Genomic DNA, 24,952 nt, shown 5'->3' with positions numbered 1-24,952 from the left:
CCAAATTTCTTTTCTTGAGCAGAGGAACAACATTCCCCTCCCTCCACTCAGCCAGCTCTTCCCACGTTGAATGTGAAGATGGTGACCTTATCAGCAAGTGCGCAGCAAACTAATGCCTCACTTCCATAGTAACCTTGGATGTGTCTGTTCCTGCACAGATGATGATGCTTCCCAGAATTTCCAGCACATCCACTTCTTTAAATTAGAGTTGTTCAAGCATATTTACCTGATATACCGTGTTCAAATTATCTCGAGTGAATACAGAGGCAAAAATCACATTTCTGTCCTCTCCTGTCTCTTCTAACTCCAGGCACATGTTCGCTCCACTATCCGTGATTGTCCCGACTGTCTCTCTTAAAATTATTTTACTCCTCATGTACATGGAGAACGCCTTTCGGTTTTCCTTAATCATTCTTGCCTAGGCTTTTTCGTGCCCTGTCCTTGCTCTTCTCAGTCAATTTTAGAGGTCATTCCTGTCTACCTTATGATCGTCTAAATTTGTGTCAGATTCTGCCTTCCTCGACCTTAAGCACACTTCCTTCTTTCTTTTGTAAAGAAGTTCCTGTGCTCTTGTCGTCCAAGGTTCCTTCGTTTTACGATTCCTTGCCTGTCTCAGTGGGACAAATGTATTCAACGCCCGAAACAAATACTCCACAACAGCCTCCACACTTCTTTTGTGCATTTCCAGTCGAACAATTGTTCCCAAATAATTATCCAAAACCATTGTCAAATAGCAATGAAATTTTCCCTCCCCCAATTAAATACTTTCATGTAATGTCGGAACCTATCTCCCTCCTTGGTTGTGGTAAATGCGAGGCAGTTGTGGTTACTGTCATCAAATTCTTTCCCACTGTGAGATCTAACATCTGGCTTGGTTCGTTGTCCAGTACCAAAACTAATATTACCACCCACCACACCCCTTCTCCACGGTGCGCAAAACTACATATTGAGTCAGAAGTACTTCCTGGATACACGTAACACAAATGACAGAATTCAGACAATCTGCGTTAAGGAGGCTCTAATCAATGTTGGGGAACTGAAGATCACTCATAATAACATCTCTGTTGATTTTGCACATTTGCAAGATCTTCTGCCTAATCTATTGTTTCATGATTCTGCTGAAAATGGGGCCGGGGTGTTGGGACGTCCTATACAAAACGCAAAATAAATTGACTGCTACTTACTTTTTAATGATTTCCACACTTACAGATTCAGTAGACAAGCCTTCCTTTGCAATTTTTTTCTGCAGTTGTGATGCACTCTCCAATTAACAATGTTAATCCCCCTTATCTCTTACACCATTACTGTTATTCATAAAATAACGAAACCCTGGAATCTCCAGCAACCACGCCTCCCCCTGTGAAATCCATGTCTCCGTTTTGTCCCCAGCATCGTAATCTCTGGGGAGAGAAAGCAGCGTTAACGTGTTGCGTTCTTCGGAACGAAAAGAATGTTCACTGCATCAAAAATGATGTTAAATGTATGGCGCAAGTACGTGCTTCGGATACAATGGAGAATCAAAGACATTGTAACTTCTCAATGGCACTTTCAAAGAAGTGAATCTGTGCCAAAATTGCAGATCTGTTTGTTGAGGTGTTAACATGTGTTTTTAAATTCAAAAATAAGTTTTGTTCAAAGAGATTGAGATTTGTCTTTACAACGAGACATTCTGAAAATAAAAATGGGGAATATTACACTATAGTGAACTCGCAAGATTTAATGCCATTGACGTAAATACACTTTTAGCACTGATCTATCTCACAGTTACTCCATTAAACTGAATTGAATCCCTAACCTGGAATCCCGATAGCTGCAATGACAGGGTAGTAAATGGCAAAGATCAGACCTTTTGGTGTTCCGTGCATTTTTCATGAGGAACACTTTAGCCATTCTGATATGCAAATGAATGACTGTCACATTTATGCATAATGGCAATCTCCCGGGAGATAATTAGCTCATTTGTTCATTTTTAAACTAAAACCCGTGAATTGACACAACCAGGAAAACATAGCAAAATTTTGTTTCTTTTTTCAATGAATATAATTTATTTTTCACGGCACCAAATTCGCGTGTGAAGTGCAATCCAAGAATCGTCAGAATGATAGAAATTAGATTTGCTTCTGCAATGCAAAGGAAAAATAAAATCAATGTTTTCAAAGTTGAAAATGGCAGCAGCACACACATTACTGTAAAGGCTAACAGTAGATTTAGCACATCCTATTACTGACGAGAAATTTGCAGTTCGGCCACAAATACCATCACGTCTTATCAAGTTATCAACACTCACTATTCTTCAACCATGTGATCATAGCTCACGGGGAAATTGGTTCCACATTATTTTGAAACTGTACATTAACTTGCATATAATTATATTTATTCAGTATGGCAGTTCCCGTTGAACACAAATGCGTTCTGCATCCTAAAAGCAGCTTTGTTTCTTTCTCAATGAACCTCAGAACTTCATTTGATGTTGGTCACTGGTATCTCGATATCGATTAAGATTTATGTTATAGTGTCAGTGGCACCTAGGTATATTGAAAACACTATAATGCCGCTACGCTGTGGCGCTACCTTCGATTGCAGAATATCAAAGTATTTTGCGTAAATTGTAAAAAAAAGAATTAATTGATATAAAAATGATATTACTGGAACAGTGTCGACAAATCATACTGCTCTTTCAAGAGACGTTGCTCTCACTGATCGTCCAGTCACCGCCACCTCACATCATCGCTGGAGTCCTTGCCATTTTCTCCTTCTCTGGAGAACGACAGTGACAAGCTGTGTGAGTCTGGCCACATGCTCGACTTGAGCCCATGTTTGGCTGAGTTTCATTCTCAGGGGTTGACTGCTGCCACAAACTTCCGATTTAAAACTGATTGCTTTCACTATCATTGTGTTTCAGTGAATATTGCAGTGTTTATTTCAGCACTTCAGAAATATTGTCTTGGTTTTGAAGAGGTGTATTTAGAAGCTGATGTATTCGTCATGAGCTGGCTTTGAACATTCCATACTGATTTACTGAGATCATGTATACAACATCATCATGACCTTCCAATGTCCTGATTTAAATCCATAAGCTTTTATAAGTTTGCACTTTCATCATTTGTGTTGATCTTGTCTCGTTTATCAGTTTGCAAGTTTGTTCCAGTCCTGAGATAAGTGCAGAATGCATTTATGAGACTATTTGGTTCTCAATATGGAATATGAGTTGGAAGATGAAGAAACTGTTTCAAAGTAATTTGTATGGAGGCAGCAAAGTCTCCAGAGTTAAACATAAGCTTGTGAGGTAAAAAGGAAACACAGATGGAGAGGCCAATCTGCGCTGAGCGTGCAACTCACAAGAATGCCGTTCAACCCATTGCATCACTACCGGTCAAAACAACAACATCTATTTTACTCTCACGTCCAGCACTTGATACACTGCTTTTATTTCACAAAAACAAAGTATATATTTAAGCCTAAGAATATTTATGACTCCTGCACTTATTGGCAATGATTTCCAGATCCCCACTAGTTGCTGGGTGAAAGAAACATTCCTGACATGGCTTCTCATCCTCCTGTCTCCGCCATTAACATAATTGACCACTTCAGTAAGAGGAAAAGTTCGTTCCTTTTTGCAGTGTCTGTGCTACACATACTTTTATGCATCTCAATCACGACTCAATCAATCTCCTCTAATCCACGAAAAATAACACTAATGATTCTATCCTCATAAGTTGAACTGTCAGGTCCTGGCAAAATGCGACAAAATCTCTTAATTACACTTTCCACTGCAATTAAATGCTTCATTTAATACTGCTTGCAGAACAGAAGACAACGCCCTGCTTTATGCAATTCTAGCATAAACTCTCTGGTTGTATTTGATATTCGTCAGCCAATTACTCTCTACTGATTGCTTATATCCCATTAGCGTTCTGCATCACTTTAGCTTCTTCGTCTGATAGCGTAATTGACAGGTGTGAATGCAAACGTAGATTTCTCTGTTCCGGTTTGCTTTAAGAATCAACTGTTGATTGTATCGTCCATCTGCTGTTTTGCCCTGTCCTAGTGCACAACGTTTCATTTATCTGGATCAAATTATATTTTCCATTCTGTAGCCCACATGCGCAAGCCGTCTATATTTTCCTGAAATTGTCAGTTTAACGAAGTATTCCAAAAGTATTCTCTGCCGAAACCAATTGGACAAATAATTCCAATTTTGTGGGACGATTTGAGCCACTGTCTTGTGGCTTGTACCACTCAGCTAGATCTTGGTCTAATTTGAAAAAATTGATTGAATTTCATTGCAAAGAGCTTCTCTGTCAACACCCCATTTGGAACATTATTAAAAGTGTGGTTGATGTCCACGTCATATACGTCAAATACACAGACCTCATCTGCAGCCCGAGGTTGCCACTTAGAAAAATGCCATCAGTTTGGCCACATATGAACTCAAATACCAAAACCAGTCTGAATGGCCTTGCTTAATCTCTGCCTCTCCAGGTCTAGTTAATTCTGACTCATAGAAGTGCTTCCAATTGATTGGTGCCTCAATAAGTTTAGACTGAATGAACTGTATTTTTCTCTTTTAATTATACAGCGAGAGAAAGATAAAAGTTTGAAGTTGTTTAATACCTCCGAAATATCAATTTATTATTATATTATTCATCATGTACAATTCATGCAGTTTATTCAGTTACTCGTTCTGTATTCCAAAATGTCGCCAGGACGAGACGCTATTTTACTGTATCTAGTTGCAATTATCAATACCAAATCAATCTGAATCTCAATCCTCCTTTTAAACGAGATGTCAACTGCAACAGTTTCTTGAGCTGCGAGCATTCATGGCAACTGGATTATCTTTTGATCGCCTTCGTGTCCAAATTTTTCTCATGCTGTAACAATAAAACATTCTCCATGCCTCGTATTGCAGCGTCATCACAAACCGCAACAGCGAAAGAAACTGAGCAGTAAGCAGTCCTTTTCGCAAATAGTTACACTTTTCAAGATTATTCCAGAGTAGTTTTCTTTTTTGCATTTTGCTCTGTAGTAATTCACTTAAGTGGTTTGCTTCTGCAGGAAAGAAAGTGACATACATCGTTTTTTTTCAATATAACAATGAAGTGCAAAGAACAGGAATTGCAGACTGATGTCGAAATTGAATAAATTGAGATAGCTATGGAAGGTTATGTGATGCCTTGCTGTTGCCACAGTGCGCTGTTTGACAGCTCAAACAAGGTGGAGATACATCTATATCAGTTGTTTTCAGCACAGAGAACTTGAAACTGGACTGGATATGCGGGAAGATGATCAATGTCTCAGTAGGAGAGCATTTTGGGCTTCCCAACGATAGCTTGCGACATGTCCTGATGTTCACGAAAGCCTGGAGCCATTTGGTGAGGGTGCTGAATGAAAGGGCCAATCGCATGCAAATTAGACAAGAATTTGGGAATGTTCATTTAAACCAGTACCTTGAGGGCGACTGGACATATGCTAGGTGAGCCATTAGAAGACTAACTGACGAACGTAAAGGGAATAGACTTACTTGCATAACTAAACAATAAGAATGCCAGGATTGATGAACCATGGATGACAAGAGATATTTGAAGCTTCGTCGAAATGAAAATTAAAGTGTACAATAGATCTGGGCGGCCGCAAAGTGAGAAAACCCGTGATGAATATACAGATATGAGTAAGAAAGTTAAATGAGGAATCAGCTCGGCTGAAAATGGACAGAAAATGTCTTTAATGCACAGTGCCATGTGTAACCGCAAACCTTTTAAGCATGCATTAGAAGAAAGAGTGTGGGAAGGGAAAGAGTAGGCCGAGTCAAGGACAAAGGATAGAAGTCATGCACGGAGCCACAGGAAGTGGGAGAGATCCTTATGAGTACTTAGTATCGGTTTTCACACAGGATAATAATATGACTAATGTCGAGGACAAGGAATGCATGAGTGCAAAATCCAGAGAACGTCAGTAGACAGAAGGAGAAAGTTTTAGGAATCCAAAACTGCATTGAGATAGAGAGGACCCCATGGCCAGATGGGATCTATCCCAGGTTACTGCGAGAGTCAAGAGAAGAAATATCTGGGGCATCAGCAGATGTCTTCCCATCCTCTTGAACGGCAGGCAATGTTCCAGCACACAGGAGATTGGCCGATGCTTTTTCTTTTTGTTAAGAATAAAACAGGGATAACCTTGCAAATTAGAGGCAGCCAGTTGAAGGTCAGTAACTGTGCCATAATTTTAAGTTGGAGGCTTATGAAGAGGAGATTTAATTATTTTCTATCTAACTCATGTGTTGTGAGCTCAGGGGTAGACTGCCTGAGTTGCAATGTCCAGGAGGATATTTGAGGTGGCTAACCGACTAACCTTTAAAATAAGTTTTCAATGCGCTTTTGATATATTAATACGTTCACGACTACTGGTCTAATGCTGAACTCTGATATTTTTGTATGTGGTGTAGTTTCATCAGTAGAGTCATGATGGCTCGACATCCCTCTCTTGTATTAAGTATTCTATGATTCTACAGAGATTGTAAACGTGTGTTCTGATTTCAATGTTTCTGGGTTTGACATCCTGGAATGTCCGATATAATTCAGTTTCATTGAAGAAGAATTAAAATACAGGTATCTAGCATGCGATGCAGAATCTACATGCCTCCTCCATGTTATCTGAACAACTTTGTCACATTACTCAAAAAAGTTGATTTGTGCTGACCTTTTCTTTCAATGACACCCCTGACAGGCTGTTATTGGTTTTATTCAATTTGCATACATTAAACATTCATATATCTAATGAGTTTTGGAAGGTGTCACGAGCACCCAAACAACATTTACCCAAATTCTCTTGAAAGACTGGCATACTGAAAGAGATCAAAGGGTGCCTTACTAATTTTAAACGAAGCCTGCAATCGAAATTTTCTTGCCAACTTCCCGTTCTCCAGGCCATCATCAAATGTTTTAACCTGTCACAAGTCCATGAAAACAACTTATTGAATATTTAAGGCCATTACGAATCAATATCCTGCTTGGTCTTTCAACCCCGCTTGGCCAGAAAAAAAGGTTTACTTCATATACATGGAGATCGTTGGATTGTTATGAACGGTGTCACTTCAGTTTGGCTCGTGTACATTAGCTTTGTTATGCATCGCTTTTTGAAACGTGGTTGTCAAATCGAATATTTTTGTATGTCCACTGTTGACAGCACAATTTTATTTGGAAATTGCGTTACAAAATAATTGTGCATTGTATTGGTGTTTCAGATCTGAGCACCTGTGGATATTTCACAGATTCCTTTCAGTGTAGAAATATGGTATTTTTCACAGCAAGTCCACACCTACTCATCGAAGAGTACCCCAGCCAGTTCAATTCCCCTGCCACTGCACTATCACCGGATGGAGGAGCAGTGCTCTGAAAGTTAATGCTTCCAATTAAACTTGTTGGACTAAAACCTGATGTAGTGTGATTTTTGAATTTGTCCTATTACTGTTGATCTACTTTTCTCCTGACTAATACACCTAGCATTTCAAATCCCTGAACACGATTAGCTTTGCGAATTTAACTGAACTGTACATCTTGGGACTGTGGGAAGAAACAGAAACACGTGGAGGAAACCCAAGCAGACAAGAGAAGAATTATGAAACGCCACACAGACAGTCCCCCGAAACTACAATCGAATCCGGGCGTACCAGGAATACTGAGGCAGCAGTGCTGACCATTGAGCTACTGTGCCACCCGAATGATGCTGCATTTTAATCGAGTTACGTGTTCTGCAATAGTGTCGATGGTTCGCATTAATTGCACCTTTTAGCCTTCATATTCCTACACTATAAGGAATCTGTGAAATATCCACAGGTGCTCAGATCTGAAACATTTGAATTACATTAATTTGAATTACATTGGCTTGCATTTGATCTTATTCAATAAACTCCTAAGGCAAATTTGCCATGATTAATGTTTCTGAATTGCTCGCTAGTTTTGCATTTTGAAGAACTTGTATGAAGGCAAATTAGAAAATCATCAGTAAATCTACACTGTAATCATAATCATGACTTTATTGAACAAACTTCAAGTAGCCCTACCACCCCCATGTTCATGTTTATCATTATTCAGAAAAATTGATTCACTACAATTGCCAGAACACGCTGGAAAGGTAATCGCTCTGACTGAGCAGAGGTTATTTCTCAGAACGCCACAGAGACAAAGAAGAGAAACATCGTCAGAGAAATGGAAATTCAAAAAAACTAATATTAACATGCGTCAAAATATGGTAGAGACCTTTCTGTGTCGTAACAACCATTGGAAATATGGATTAAGAGAATATTACGACATTAAAGCGCACGAGCATGGAAACATGCAACAAATGGACAAAACCAGACCCGCCCAGAATATTTTAAGAAGGTTGACTGGATCCTCTGGTTTCTTATTTTAAAGGTAAGTGGGAAGTGCGGTTTTCCATCTGTAATACCACTGGTAAAATAACTCTTTGTTAAGCAGAACAGAACTGTTGTATACACTACCTTTAACACACAAAGGAAAGAAAAATGAATTTAAAATTTCTTTACCATTGGAACTCTTAAAGGAATAATAGCTAAAGTACCTATTCCTAATTAACTGTTGCAGTATGGTAACGTTCCACAAATACCTCCCTGGCAAAAAGACACATTCAGAGACAGAATCTTATGTGCAGTTCTCCAATCCAGGAGGAAAGAAATGACAAGAATCGTTTCAGTCAAAATAACACCGAGGAGACATTCACTGAAGCTTCCAAATATTTCAGGCCCAAAAGCTTCTACAGCTTAAAGTTAAACAAAAATCCTTAGGTGTCCAGTCTGCGTGAGCTGACCATAATCATGCTGCTTCCATTATTCCAGGTTTAAGAAAACAAGGCCACACAAATTGTTTACTTAAGTTGAATTCAGAAGTTCGTTCTGCACCTCTGCCTTCCAACCTCTCATTTCAGATCAACAGGACAAACCATTTCACAACATGCTTTAATATGATAACACAGACACAGTATAGATGAAGAATCTTGAGAAAGGAATGGAGACATTCTTGAAAAAAGGGAGTGAAAAATGCCAAATACGTTATCTGTTTTTGAACTTCATTAATATTAGTAGGCAGTCAATCCAAAGAAGAAACAAGAAAGTAGCAATTTTTAATTCGAGATAAAAACAAATCTCATCGATCCCAAGTATAATCACGTCTAATCTTTACAATGTCACCGAAACATTAGTATTCACTTTAACTAAATTATTATCGTCCAAGTAACGATCGTTCGAAATGTTACAGCATTCAAAAAGTATTGTCGGATCTGAGAGCACAATTACTGGATTGACTTTGAAAGGAACATGAAATAGTTATGCCAGACCCTTCATACTCTGGAAACATGATTTGGGAAAATGGAGAGGTAGCATGACAATGACAACAACATAAACGTTCTGGCCAGCAAACGGGTGACTGCCCTCAAAGAGATGGCACAGCATTAGCAGTTTGCTAAATTTAAATTGAAGCCTAATTAATTTACACTATTCTGGAATTCTTTCGGAATTGTTGGACGTAATCTCTGCATCATTGATGAAAATGTCCCTCCTGAAATTAGGCATTTTGTCATTATTTTAGTTATTCTGGATAGGAAAAAATACTCACACTGAACGTTAATGACTTCAATTGTTCATCTTCATAACCAATATTAATTTTCGTAACTAGACCTTTTTGTGAGTGATTTTTACTTGTTCACACATAATACAATGGGAGTGATTTCGATTCGTCCGTGTGGAAAGTCAGCAGGGAAATATCAACCACGTTAAGCACAGTGAAATTATGTTTAACTGGGCACTATCGTTATGAATAATGTTAATTGTGCTGAATATAACTTGCCATCTCAAACGTTTTGGGGCAATTATCATGTGAAGAAGGTGAGGACTGCAAATGCTGGAGATCAGAGTCAAGATTAGAGTGGTGCTGGAAAAGCACAGCAGGTCAGGCATCATCCGAGGAGCAGGAAAGTGGATGTTTAGGGGAAAGGCCCTTCATCAGCAATGAATGGAATTAATGGAAAGAGCTCTGAGGGGGCTCAGCATGGTAGTAGCTTGTTTGTGGTACTCTGTAGTCTTGCGTCTTTTTCTATTTCCTGAAATTTGTGTAATTCTCATCAGTCATGAATTCTGATTTGTCTTAGAACTGATTCAAATCATTTGATAGACTTTCAACTGTTTCACAACAAGGTATGGTCTCAAACGTAGGTATGTTCCACTAAACTGATGACCCGGAATTCCTAGAAGCACAGATGGGATTTATGCAAATGCGTCCTGTGGAAGTTCTGAAGTTCCTGAAGGAATTGCACAGGAATTTCAGTGTTCGCTGGGCAATTAGTTTCTGCTGGGAAATGCCTGGAATTCTCCACAAGCGAGGAAAATCAGAAATTTAGTAAATAGTTAGCATCGCTTACCTCTTCAGTAGATGTTAAACTCGCCTCACACACGACAAAAAAAAAGAAAAAATCTTTGGATGTCTTACACGCTTCCAAATACAGAGAGGCATCAGTTATGGAATCATAATTGTACATCTTTGAAAAAGAACACTTGCTCCCACTCGCCCAGCCGACCAAGTTTTCCAAACTGATCTCATGTGATTTGTCAGCTTTTGCCCTGGACAAAATCATGTGTACTTTGTAATCATGGTCCCTGACCAGATGCCTTTTCAATGTTATAATTATCCCTGTGTCTCAACCTCCCTCTGTGAGCTCGCTTCGTCTGTTCGCCAATCAGCGCATCCATTGGCTGCAGTTGACTTCTTTCCCGTCTCACCTTAAACTCTGCCTTTTAGTTTTGGAGTCCCTATCCTGGGCAAAATACATCGGATGTTCAACCTATCAATGCTCCTCATGAATTTAGAAAGTGTCTATGGTCATCTTCAGCCTCTGTTACACCAGATTAAAAAACAAGCCTATTTTGCCTCTCCCCAAATCTCAAACCTTAACATCCAAACAATGTGCATACGGTTATTTTTTTCCAAACCATTTCAAGTTAATCATATTATGAGAAACAATTTTCTAAATGTGGCCTTCCCAATCTCCTGTGCAGCCACAACATACAATACAATGACAAAGGAAGGCAAGATTCACAAAAGCCTTCAACACAATCCTTTCTCCCGCTGACTCCATTTTCAGGGAGCTACGCAGTTACACCCCGATATTTCTTGTCCAAAGATACTTCCCATTTCCTATCATTAATTTTTAAGTCCTGTCACTGTTTCGCTTACCAAAGTGCAATACGTCGTATGTGTATGAATTAAATCATAACTGCTACTCCTCGGCCCATTGGCTCATCTGATCAATTTGCCATTTCACACTCAATAAAATCCCCTTGGCTGCCCACTACAACATCAAATTTAGTGTAAGCTGCCGCCTTACTGATCATATTTCGTTCACTCACAACCAAATGATTTATATAAATAAAGAAAAGCAATGAACCAACTCTCATCCTTGTGGCACATCGCTTGTCATACATCTCAAGTTCATTAGGCTTGTTCCAGACAAGACAACCCTATTCACTGTCAATGGATTGATTCCTCCCATGGTACTGAACCAATACGCTTTGCATATTCGGACTAACACCGAAGTGACCAATAACCCCCATCCAATAGCTCCAATGACTTCATTTGTGGGAAGTGCACCCAACCCTAGCTCCTCGAGAACTGTGTGAGGGGACTGAATCTGGAACTGGAAGAATGTTGGAGCATTCAGGAGGCGGTGGTGTCATTGAGAGGAGTTACATGGAGATAGTTAATCCTCAGCCACATGACATAAGCAGTTGGTTCACGTCAGTATTGTGAAATGGAAACAGCACGAAGTGCAGAAATTACCTGTTGTGGTTCACCTTAACAACAAATATACCGTTTTGGATACGGTTGAGGGGGTGACTAGCCAGGGATAAGCACTGGGACACAGGCCACTGGTGCGAGTCTATCCCAAATGCTCAGAAAAGAAGGGAGAAGAGAAGCACAGCTTTATTGGGAATTCCATTGTTAGTGGGGCAGATAGGAGGCTTTGTGGAAACAAGAGAGACTCACAATTGGTGTGTTGTCTCCCAGGTGTCAGGTTCGTGTTGTCTCTGATCGTGTTACAGAATCCTTGAGGGGCGGAGGAGCAGCCCCAAGTCGTGGTCCTCATAGGCCTCAATGACATAGGTAGGAAGAATTCTGTGGATCTAAGGCATAATTTTAGGGCGATCACCTGGAAGCTGACAGCTGGAACAAACAGAGATGTTACTTCTGCTTTGTTGCCCGTGCTACGTGTGGTGAAGCGAGGAACAGGGAGAGAGAGCTGATCTGAACACGTGGCTGCAGGGATGGTGTAGGAGAGAGGATTTTGTATTCTTCTATAATTAGAGGGCTTTCTGGGAAAGGCGGGATCTCTAAAAACAGGAAGGTCTTCAACGGGGGGAGAGAAATTTGCTCATACAATTCGAGTCGGTTGAAACTAAAAGCCAGCGGAATGGGAACCTGATTTGTAGTTCCAGTGTACAGGAAGTTGAGACCAGGAATAGATTTAAAAGATCGCAAGAGCGCACCGTCAATCCGAATATTGGTTTGAAATGTGTGTACTTCAACACCAGGAACATACCGAGTAAGGTGATGAACCTGCAATGTGGATTCGTACCTGGGATTTCGATGTTGTGGCTATTTCATGAAATATGGCCGGAGGAGAGTCACGGATGATTTATTGTAGGTTCTGGCATTGAGATGTTTCAGCAAGAATAGAGAAAATGATTAACGACGCGGGGGTGTTGCATTGTTAATCAAGCGTAATATTACAGAGGCTGAGATAACGTTTCAGGAGACATTCACTGTGGTAAATTGTGCTGCCATTAGAAACAGGAAACGAGAGGCAACTCTGTTGGTAATTTTTTTATAGGTCTCCGAATTGTTCTTGGGACAACGAGGAAATTATATCAAAGGTGATTCTCAGTAGGAGCGAGAGATACAGGGTTGTTGGCATATGGGACATTAACTTACCAAACATTGACTTGGAATTCGACAGTTGACGTAGTTTAGAAAGATCAGTTTTTGTTGAATCTACACGAAGGTTTTCTGATGCAGAATGTGGACAGGCCAACAAAGGGCGGTGCCATGTTGGATTCGGTACGTTGGAATGAACCCGGCCAGGTGTTAGATTTGGTGGTAGTTGAGTACTTTGGCCATAGTGACCATAATTCGGATAGGTTTACAACAGCAAAGGGCAGGGAGAGGTCGATGCGGCAGGGAGAAAGGTATAACAAACACGGGGAAGGCAATTATGATGCGATCAATCTCCTCCCTGGATTCCCAGAAATTCCGAGGACAAAACCCCTCCAGACCCAGGGTCTTAGCTATTTTCAGATCTTCCAAAATTGCTAAAACCTCCCCTTTGTCAGTCACAATCTCATCTAATCTTGTAGCCGGTATCTCCGTATTCTCACTAACATTGCCCTTTTCTAATGTGAACACCGACGCAAAGTATTTATTAAGCACTTCCCCATGTCCTCTGCGTCCACACACAATTTCCCACGACTATGTTTGATTGGCCCTTATCTTATTCTAGTCATTCTTTCATTTCAGATATGCCTATAGAAGGCCTTAGTGTTACCTTTGTTCCCATCCGCCAATAAGTTCTCTTGAATCCTGCTGGATCTTCTTAACGCTTTCTTCAGATTATTTCTCGCTAACCTAAACCCTCAAGCCCCTAAGTGCACCTTTACACCTCGTCCTAACACAAACCTTCCTCTTCCTCTTGATGAGAGCTTTAAATTCTTTGAGACAGGATTTAAAATAATCTAGAAAGGAATTATTTGATTGGGAGCAGTCAACGCGGTTTTGTGAATATTAGGTTGTGCCACACTAACCTTATTCTGTTCTTCGGGAAGGTGACAACACTGGCAGATGAAGGTAATGCAGTTAATGTGTTGTACATGGACTTCAGTCGGGCGATTGATAACGTTCCACACGGCATGCTACGACACAAGAAATGGAGTTTCGAAGGTGAAGGTGATTCAGCGGTTTGGATAAAAAAGTAGCGAATTGAAAAAAGACAGATGTGGTAGTTGATGGGTAATGTTCATCCTGGAGCTCAGTTACCCGTGAGGCGACGCAAGGATCTGTTTTCGGGCCTCTGCTGATTGCCATTTTTAAAGAATGAACTGGCAGTCGGGTTAGGAAAATCGGTTCATAAATTTTAAAATGATACTAAGGTACGCAGAGTTGTGGATAGTACCAAATGATGTGGAGACATAGTTAAGATGCAGAGCTGGGCTGAGAAGTGTGAAACGGAACTTAATGTGGAAAAAGTGTACGGTAGTTCACTTCGGAAGATGTAATAGGACTACAAACTAATGAGCTAATGGTAAAATTTTTGGCAGTGTAGATGAACAGAGAGATCTCGGTGTCCAGGTGCATAGATCTCTGGAAGTTGCCTCCCAGAGTGATAGGGTTGATAAGAAGACCTGCGGTACGTTGACGTTTATTGGGAGGGGGATTTCGTTTTGGAACCACTTGGTCATGCTTCAGCTGTAGAAGACGCTGGGATGGTCACAACTGGAGGACTGCGTGCAGTTCTGGTCACCGCATCATAAGAAGAATGTTGAAGCATTGGAAAGGGTTCAGAGGAGATTTAGTAAGATGCTGCCTGGTATAGAAGGAAGGTCTTACGAGGAAAGGCTGAGGGAGCTCAGGCTGTTTTCGTTTGAGAAAAGAAGGTTGAGAGGTGACTCAATCGAGAAGTATGGTTTAATCAGAGGGTTAGATAGGTTGGACAATGAGAGCCTTTTTCCTCGGATGGTAAAGGCTCACACGAGGGACATAGTTTTAAGTTGATAGATTTAGGACAGATATCAGGTGCAGTTTCTTTACTCAGAGCGTAATATGGACGTGGCACTTCCTGGCTGCAACTATATAAACTCGCCGACTTTAAGGGCGTTTAAGTGTGAATTGGACATACATATGGATAACCATGTAGGTGAGAGGGGAATCAAATGAATGTTGCAGGTTGACACAACATCGACGGCGGAAGGACCTGTACCATACTATAATGTTCTTTGTGATATGTAAGCCAATCCAGATTCAGCAATGCAGCTCTTAACAGCTTGCCTTGTCTTGTTGCGCCCTGACATCCAACAGCTATGTTTCACTACATAGCTGGAACTGTATATGCTTTGGAAGTTACAGTGCACTTACATTCCACATATTTGAAATGTCACCTCACGTTATACACTACTCAGGGGACACCATAGTTATACAACATTCTTGGTCTTATCAGCTGTAACTGGTCCCCTCCCTAAAACATAACTTCACTCTTACCAGGTCCATCGAACATCTAAATTTCATAGTCACTATCAAAAGTGGCTGTTTGAAATTTTGGACTTGTAAATTATAGGAACAAGCAACACGCTGGAGAATAGTGCCAGACAACGCTGCAGGGCAAGGAAACTGTCGGGTGAATGCATAATCCATGTTTCAGAAGGAGACTTGATCATAACCTCCTGTTGGAAAGGAGCAGTGATTTAGTAGCTGAGAAAATAAGTAGTAATGTAGCAACCTGTAATCGATAGCCTATCCTTATAAAGTGTTTTACCTTCTTGATATGCAATGGACCATGGACCATTAGTGCAAAGAATGGACATCCATTTGTAAAATGCATAATCTTACACGTCAGCCTATATCCAGCCAGCATTATCCTGCTTTGAAATTGCTCAAGCTGATAGATGACAAAAGAGTTAAGTTTGATGCATTTAGGTTATATAATGTCTTTGTCCATTATTGTGAGACAGAAGGCAGAAGTGTAGAATCTTTCATTATACAACGTGAAAGTTTGACTAAACGAAAGGAAAAAAATAGATGTCTATCTTATCTTTGTGATATTTACTGGTCTATACGGTCTGTAATTTTTCATGAATTGCTCAGAGAAAGTGAGAAATGCAGATGCTGGATATCAGAGTCAAAACAGCTTGGCGCTGAGAATGCACAACTACCTTTCAGTAGGCATTTCTGATAAAGCGCCTATGCCCGGAACTTCGTTCCTCCTTCTTTTTGGATGCTGTCTAACCAGCTGTGCTTTTCCAGCGACACCTTTTTTTGATTTCATAAACTGCTAACTAACATTGCACGGTTATGTTTTATTCAATCTTCTAGATATATATGTTGCATATTTTCAAGAAGTGGCAAAGATGTTGTTTGTCTACACTAACGCTATAATATTTGTATAAGCACAGTGCAGCAAAAGGTATTGAATTTGAGTTGGTGAAATATTTCACAATAAAAGCAGCAGTCTAATTTGTTTTCCAGTTTATGTGGAGAAGTCAGGCAATGATGCACTTCGCGACTGTAATAAGCTAAAGAGATCATACGTGCATTTATGGCATAACTATCAGGTGGCCAGGTCATGGTTCTACTGACTGACCTGTCAGACCTTTGGAAACTGTTTAACTTTCCGTTTACAATACACAACTACTCGTCTGTTAGCAACCCGAATTATGCCCGATTTCGGTTATTCTGCTCAGTTTCTGGCGTCAGTATTCCAGTATTAACATTGGATATATCTACTCCGGCCCTGGGGACTTATCTATCTTGATGCATTCCAGACTTTCCCGCACATCCACTTTCTTAATATCAATCTGTTCAAACTAATAACCTGACCCACGATGCTCTCACTATCAAATAGCTCAATTTCTGTGGTGAATACTGAAGGAAAAAAGTTTTCAAAATGCTTCTCATACCTCTTCAGACTCCATGCACAAATTTTATCCACTATCTCTGATCAGCCCAACACTCACTCTGATTATTCTCTAATTTCTCACATAAGAGTAGAACGCCTTTGAGTTTTCTCAAATACTGCCCACAAAAAGCTTTTTCGTGCCAATTCCTTGCTCTAATCGTTCGATTTTTGAGATCGTTCCTAGCGACCCTTTAATCCTCTGACGCTTTCACAGTTCTTTCCTCCCTCAATCTTACGTGATCTTCCTTCTCCCTCATTATATCCTCCTCTGCCTTGTCATACAAGGTTCCCTCTCCTTTCCATTACTTGCCTGTCTCTGTGGGACAAAGTCATCCAACGCTTGTAACAAGTGCTCCTTCAACAGCCATCACACTTCTGCTATGCATTCCCAGGAAGCAGTTGTGCCCAAGTTTAGACTGCACTACTGCTGTCTACGAGCAGTATAATTCCCCTCCACTAATTAAATACTTTCTCATACTGTGTGCTTCTATACCTCTTCAAGGTTGTGTTAAACGTTAGCACTTCTACTCGCTATCGCCGAAATGCTCATTCTCCAAGAGATCCGACACTGAGCTTGGCTCGTTGCCTACCACCAAATCCAATATGGCCGCCGCCCAGTCAGCTTGTCCACGTATTGAGTCAGGAATCCTTCCTTGACACACTTATCAAAATCGGTTCAAACCAAACCGCATGCAGCAAGGAAGTTCCAATTAATATTGGTGAATTTGAAGTGACATTTAACAATGATTCTGTTGTACCAACTCCTTTCCAAGATTTTCTGTCCAAGCGGTTCTGCTGTCCCTCTTCTCCTATTGAAAGGTCTGTGGAAAACACCCAATAAAGTGAATGCTCCTTTCCTGTTATCTTTCTAGCTTTCTTCTGTGGTGACTCAGTAGACAAACCCTCCTCGACAACTTCCTTTTCTGCAGCTGTGATGCATTCTGTAATTAGCAATGCTACTCCCTCTCCTTTTTTACGTAATTATCTTTTTGTCATCTAAACAGGCACACCTCAACGCATCCCTGTCCCCTGTCCACTGCGGATACTTCCTGACAGTCTTTCTGCATTCTATTTCTGCCCATTGAAAATCTACAACCTCCTCTGATCTATACCTATAGTTCCTATCCCCCTGTCAAACTAGTTTAAACACTTCCGTAGTGGTCCAGAAAATCTCCCTCCGAGGATATTGGTTCCCCTCCAGGTTAAGTGCAACCTATTCTTCGTGATTAGGTCCCATGTTTTCCAGAGGTAAGCCAGTCATATACATATTTGAAACCCTCCATCCTGAACCAGACCAGACCTGTAGGTTCGTGGTTAGCAGCACTCCCTCTCCGTTCTTCGCCTAACTAGCACTTGTTCTGTTCGTAATCCTGAAATTACTACTCTGCTCGACCTGCTTTATACTTTACAATCTAATTCCCTGAAATCATATTTTAGATCCACATCCATTTTGCCAAAGGTGTAAGTGGTGCCAATGTGCTCCATGACTTTAGGCTGTTCATTCTCCAACTTCAGAATCTTGTAGTCTCTGTCAGAGTAAATCCGGAACCTGGCATCTCTCAGGCAACATGCCTGCAGGGATCCCACTCACAAACTGTAAAGCTCCTGCCCGTTATTCCGACAATTGTGTCTCCTATCACGATGTGGTGAAAGGGTTAAAATTGTGTCCCAATACATGTGTGAATCTAACCGAAAATGGAAGGTGTCGCTTAGTCCTGTGTGAATCTTGTTTTACACCTTCCCGTGTGAATCTTCTTATCTGTATGTAACCAGAATGGAATGTGTTTTTTAGCCTTGCTCTGCTGTTCACATGAATGTTTATATCTGGAAAAGGGTATATCAGCTGGAGAAGTCTCCAGTTCGGTAGAGTCTGCTCCGGGGTTACGTTTAACCGCCGAGCTTGGGTTGTTGGCAACCGCTCTACGAGAACTGACGGCTCCCAGTTTTGGTAACATGTAGAGTGAGTATAAGCCAGACCCGTTGTAAGTACGAGACTGGTTGTGGGGACACTGCGGGGAATAAAACTATATTCTAGCAGACTCGCCTCTTGGCTGTTTGTTCTGTGTCAGACTACTTTCCTGCGAGCCTGGTCCTTGACCTTGAGAATTTTTTAAAACATTTTGGCGTAGCCGGCAGGATCAATCGCAATTGAGGAAAGATTTTGATACAGAACAATGTTTTGGAAAAAGGCTAAGAAACCAGAGGAACAAACTGTGGAGGTCCTGACCGTCCCGGGATGGCATGGGCCGTGGCATGGCGTGGCAGTTTGTTTGAGAAATGGTGGGGGGCGACCGGAGGACTGGGAGGCCGAGGGCGTAGGAACCCCAGGGTCGCTGCTGTCCACCCTTGAGAGGATCCCAGTCCTGCCGAAGAACCCATTGCCTGGGGTACAGCGGAGGATGTGGGCCTGTGCGGCGGCTTGTAGACAACAGTCAGACAAGCGCCAAAAAGCTGAAGCAGAATTAGCCCTCCTGAAACATGAGCAGGGACTCAGTTCGGGAGATGCCTCTATGTTGAGGCAGGAAATTATGAAGTTAAAAGCTGAATTGACAGCATTAACTGAACTAGCAGGACGAACTATTATGTATTTGTCTGCTAAGAAACGGAAAGAGAAAAGGAAGGTCCCTCGAACCCCGGACCCGGTACAAGTACGGGCGTTTGTAGCCCAGTTAAATAACGGGGATCGGTGGGATATCGATCATTGGGATGGGAACATTTGGGGAGATTTAGATGATCAGTACGAAGAGGACCCACCCGTACTCCAAGCTAAACCAGTGGTTAGGAGAAAGCAGGTTCAGAGACGTCTCCCAGTGCAACGGGAGGTAATGTTAGATGAGAAAGGAAACCCTATACGGAATGAACAAGGGGAGGCAATTATGCATGAATTACCGCGGGCTCAGCCTCCCGCAGAATTCTCTGAATTAACGGAAGACTTCACTACCGATGAGGTGCTGTTTATCACCCAGAAAACCCGACGTAATCCTGGGGAGCCGTTAGAGCTATGGCTAATTCGGCTCCTCGAGGAAGGGGGGCAACAAGTGCAGGTAGACTATCAGGATGCTCCCAAGTTTGGTGGATTAGCAAAGGATGCTGCCATAGACCTGGGGTACCGCAACCAAGCCAAGGATATGGTAATAGATCGCAGTATGGGGACCCTATTTGGGATGTATGCCAGGGCAGTGGCCGAACAGTATCCTTTCCCGTCCGATTGGCCCCCCTTGGAAGGAACTTGGACAACGATTAAGGAAGGGGTTCAGAGGCTAACCCGTTTGTGTGTGCGGGATGCCCTGTTGCTGGGAGTGCTGGACGAGGTAGATAACACAAATGTTAGTAGACAGACTAGAGACCATCTAGTGAAGACTGCCCCCCCCATTATAAACCACTGTTATTAACCATAATGTTGAGTGGACGGGGAGAAACCCTAGGAGATTCCCGTAGTATGATGAGGGAGATGGGTGGTTTGGGGGATTGGGGACCCACAACCCGTGCTTCTCAGGGGGGCACGGAGGGGCGTCGCCCTGAGGCTCGAGCAGGGGGAAAAGTAAACCCTAATCAAGGAAGTAACCAAGGCCCCTCACGGCGTGCTTTGTGGCAAGCTTTGATACGGGCGCAGGTCCCAGCATCGGAGATTGATGGCCTACCTACACCGGAATTAAAAGACTTATGCAGACGAAAGGGACTGAAGGTGTCCCGGGTAGAGACGGAGTCCCGACCCACTATGGAAGACCTAGTGGAATTACTAACACAAAAATGTCAGACACGGGGTCCGGTTGTTAATGAGCCTCGAAGGGGTAGAACTTCCACTTCCCAGCGGTGGGAATCCTCGGAGGACGAGGAGGAGGAGGAGGTACGGCCTCCCCTCCGAGAGTGTTATAAAGTGGATAGGCGTGGCCGGAAACCTAGTAAGAAAGGCAAGAACAAAGAAGGACGAGGCAAACGTCTTTACCCAGTGCTGTCTGGGGAAGATGAATGGGAGGAACAATAGGAATCGGGCCAAGCCCCAAGGGTTTGCCCACGAACGAGCCAATGGTCAGCAGACGACATTCGACCTCATGTATCATTGACTATCTATTGGCGCAAATCCGTCCAAACCGTTATGGCTCTAGTGGACACAGGGGCGGAGGCCACCTTAATCTATGGGACGCCCCATAAGTTTAAAGGAACCCCAGTCACGCTGGTTGGGCTGGGAGGTAATCTGATTGAAGGAAGAACAGTACAATTGCCCCTAAAGATAGGTACAATGCCCATTAAAACTTATTCAATTATCATTACACCGGTTAGAGAATGGATCCTGGGAATGGACATTCTGGCCGGTTTAACACTTCACCTCCAACAGGGGAAGTTTGAATTTGGAATCACGAAAATGGCTTTGCGCTGTAGGACGGTGTTAGTGGGAAAGGTTAAGATGGACCCCTTCCCCATCCCGATCGCCGATCGCGTAATAAGTCTTAGACAGTATAGGATTCCCGGCGGACATAAAGAAATATCCGCCACAATTAAGGATTATTTGGAAGCGGGAGTGCTTAGGACATGCACCACGGCGTGGAATAACCCCTTATGGCCCGTACATAAAGCCGATGGGTCATGGCGGATGACGGTAGATTATCGGCAACTAAACCGTCACACTCCGGCCTTGACGGCAGCGGTCCCGGATGCCGTCACTATTATAGGACGAATCCAACATCATCCAGGGGTGTGGTACGGAGTAATTGATTTGGCCAATGCCTTCTTCACAATTCCTATTCCCGAAGATAGGCAGGAACAGTTCGCATTCACTTGGGAGGGTAGACAATTCACGTTCACACGACTGCCCCAAGGATATCTGCATAGCCCTACTATCTGCCACCGGATAGTTGCAGAACACTTGGCTGCCTTTAAAGTGCCTGACGAAGTGATGATCTCGCACTATATTGACGATATGATGATACAGGGGACAAGTCAGAAGCAGGTTCAGGAATTGCTGGACCAACTGGTTCAACATATGCGAGGATATGGGTGGGAGATCAACCCAGCCAAAATCCAGGGTCCCTCACAAACGGTAAAATTCTTAGGAATCGTGTGGAACAAGGGGGAAAGGGAAATCACTGCGAAAGCTAAAAATAAGATTCAGGTCTTTGCCGTCCCTCACACCCAGAAGGACGTGCAGCAATTTATTGGGTTATTCGGATTCTGGAGACAGCATATTCCCCATTTAGGACAAATTTTAAAACCTTTGTATCGAGTTACGAGGAAAAAGGCAGCGTTCGAATGGACGGAGGTCCATCAAACTGCATTTGAAATGGCCAAGCAAGCAATACAGCAAGCTGTGTCCTTGGGAAAGATACAGTCAGGACCTGTAGAACTGCAAGTCTCAGCACAGGGGGATTATGCCAATTGGAGCTTATGGCAAAAACAGGAAAGGACCCGTAAGCCACTGGGATTTTGGTCCCGAAAATTACCCCCGGCAGGGGAACGGTATACCCCCTTTGAGAAACAGTTATTAGCATGCTACTGGGGCTTGGTGGAAACCGAAGCCCTGACCATTGGACATGAAGTGATCATGAGAACAGCTATCCCTATTCTTCCGTGGGTACTTAGTGACCCCACTACCCACCGAATAGGAACTGCCCAAGAGAGCAGCATCATTAAATGGAAATGGTATGTGTCGGAGAGAGTGCGGACTGGACAGAAAGGAGTGTCAGTCCTACATGAGCAAGTGGCGGAGGCCCCTGAGGAAGGGGAAAAGCGGTTTGAGGTGATTGAATACAAGGAATCACCCGTTAAGATGGGAAAACGGTATGATGAACTGATCCCGGATGAACAAGCCACGGCTTGGTTCGTAGATGGGTCAGCCCAATGGAAAGCGGGACAGCGTAGATGGAAAGCTGCCGCCTTTAACCCAAAACAAGGTACTACCCTAGAAGAATTAGGGGAGGGAAAAAGTAGTCAGTGGGCAGAATTAAAAGCAGTGCATATGGTAGTCATGCAAGCAGGGGTCATGGGAGTTTGTTTGTTCTCTGACTCGTGGTCAGTGGTTAACGGCATGACACAATGGATGCCAACTTGGCAGGCCAATCAGTGGATGATCCAGAATAGGGAAGTATGGGGTAAACAGTTATGGGAGGATATATGGGAGAAAGCTCAATACCTGGTCATATACATCACCCACGTAGATGCCCATACCTCTCGAAATGATGTGGAAGCTCTACATAACCGATATGTGGATGGTATCGTCCGAACCATGATGGTGCAAAGGGGCACCTCAGTGGACCTAGCTAGATGGGCACACCTTAAGGCTGGGCACTGGGGAGTGCAAGGAACCTTGCACTGGGCTCGAGACCGAGGAATAGATCTTATGGTAGATGATGTTAAGACTGCAGTAAACCAGTGTGAGCAGTGTCAACATCAGCGGCAGGGAGTGCCCCAACACATGATGGGACATATCCATCGGGGGGATGGTCCGGGACAGAGCTGGCAAATGGACTTTGTGGGTCCCTTACCCTCCTCACAAGGATGTAACCACATATGTACAGCTGTGGACACTATGTCTGGGGTTTTGGTAGCCCATCCCTGTCGTCACAACAATCAACAGGCTACCTTGCGATGTTTAGATTTGATTGAACAATTCTATGGATTGCCCATACAGGTCCAGAGTGACAATGGCTCCCATTTCACAGGAAGGGCGGTAAAGCAGTGGTGTCACGATAACCACGTGGAATGGGTTTATCATGTACCCTATCACCCACAAGCTGCGGGACTTATAGAACGAATGAATGGGCTTCTGAAGTCCTCACTACGAAAAGCAGGAGGTTGCAATGACTTAACGGGTTGGAGGAAGCAACTAATTCGGGTGGTGAAACAAATTAATAACCGCCCATTAGGAAATGGGGTAACACCCTTGAATAGGATGATACGAGTATGTGATACCCCAAAGACTCAGCCTATTAAAATGTGGAAGTTCGCTGAGGAAGCTGATATTCCCGTAAGGGCCACGCCGGCTTCGGCTGGACTGGACCTACGAGCACTAACTGCCCAGACTTTGATCCAACAGAAACCTACGGTGATTAAGACCGGGTTAGGGTTGATTTGTCCCCCTGGAACGTATGGGCATATCCTCCCGCGGTCGGGACTGTCACTAAAGGGGATTGATGTGATGGCAGGCGTAATTGACGCAGACTACCAAGGGGAGTTGGGGGTGATCCTGGTCAACATCACCGCTGAACCTTACGTGATACAGAAGGGGGACAGAATAGCGCAATTGGTCATTAAGCCATGTAACCTTACAACGGTGGAAGAGATGGGAGCTCCCGTTACGGTTACTGAGCGTGGGACGGGGGGATTTGGGTCTACTGACACTAAGGGGGCCAAGGTATGGGTGCGCCAGACGACCGGCCCCCCCAGGCCGGCCGAAATCATAGCACAGGGGAAGGACAGTCTGGTCACCATTATGTACCCCGGAGACCCGACCTGGGCAAACGTCCCGGCGAACCAGTGCTACTTACGTGAGACCTAAATAATGTTGTAATTGCTATGCACCCGCAGGCTGACCCTCCGCCTTGAACATGGGGTGGTCATGGGGATTGCGACTCCTATTGCCGATGTTCGCGATCGGATGGCCACTCCAGGGCATCGGTATCACGGCCTGGACGCTGGTACCGGTCGCCCGCCATGAGGTGCGGTGGGAGGCCAGTAGCCAGCGACGGACGGAGGACAATTTTACATGTGAACCCGGTCAGCAGTGCGTTGTTCTGACTCTCACCAGCGACTGTCAATTGTACACGTGTGCACAGTGCTACATGCGCCGGGATGGGGAAAAATATGACATATCGCTCATACCGCCTAATTGCACCCTGGTGGTAAATGCCCAAGTCAAGACGTGTTTGTGGGACCGACGCACCCAGACATGCGGGACAACGGGGACTCATTGGAGCGTCACAGCTCAGGGGGAAGATCTGTGGCTGCGCAATGCCACCGATATTCGGAATCGTCATCGATTCATGTGGTTAATAATGGTACTACCCTCGACGAACGCCCCGTCTGAGGCGTTATTAAACCCCACGCGGGGCGGGCCAGCACCGAAGAGGGGTGCCACGGGGGGCGTGCGGTCGCATCGAACACAGTTGGCCCCTATTATGTCAACTTGTCAACAGATGGCCCGGGCGGTACTGCACACTGATGTTCATTGGCGGGTACAGTTGCCCCTCATACCCGAGTGTCATACCAAGAGGCGGCGACGAGCGTGGTA

This window comes from Chiloscyllium plagiosum, unplaced genomic scaffold (genome assembly GCF_037043375.1).
Source record: "Chiloscyllium plagiosum isolate Xiang-an unplaced genomic scaffold, Cpla_swu_hap1 HiC_scaffold_14, whole genome shotgun sequence".
Lineage (NCBI taxonomy): Eukaryota > Metazoa > Chordata > Chondrichthyes > Orectolobiformes > Hemiscylliidae > Chiloscyllium > Chiloscyllium plagiosum.
This window is presented reverse-complemented; position numbering follows the sequence as displayed.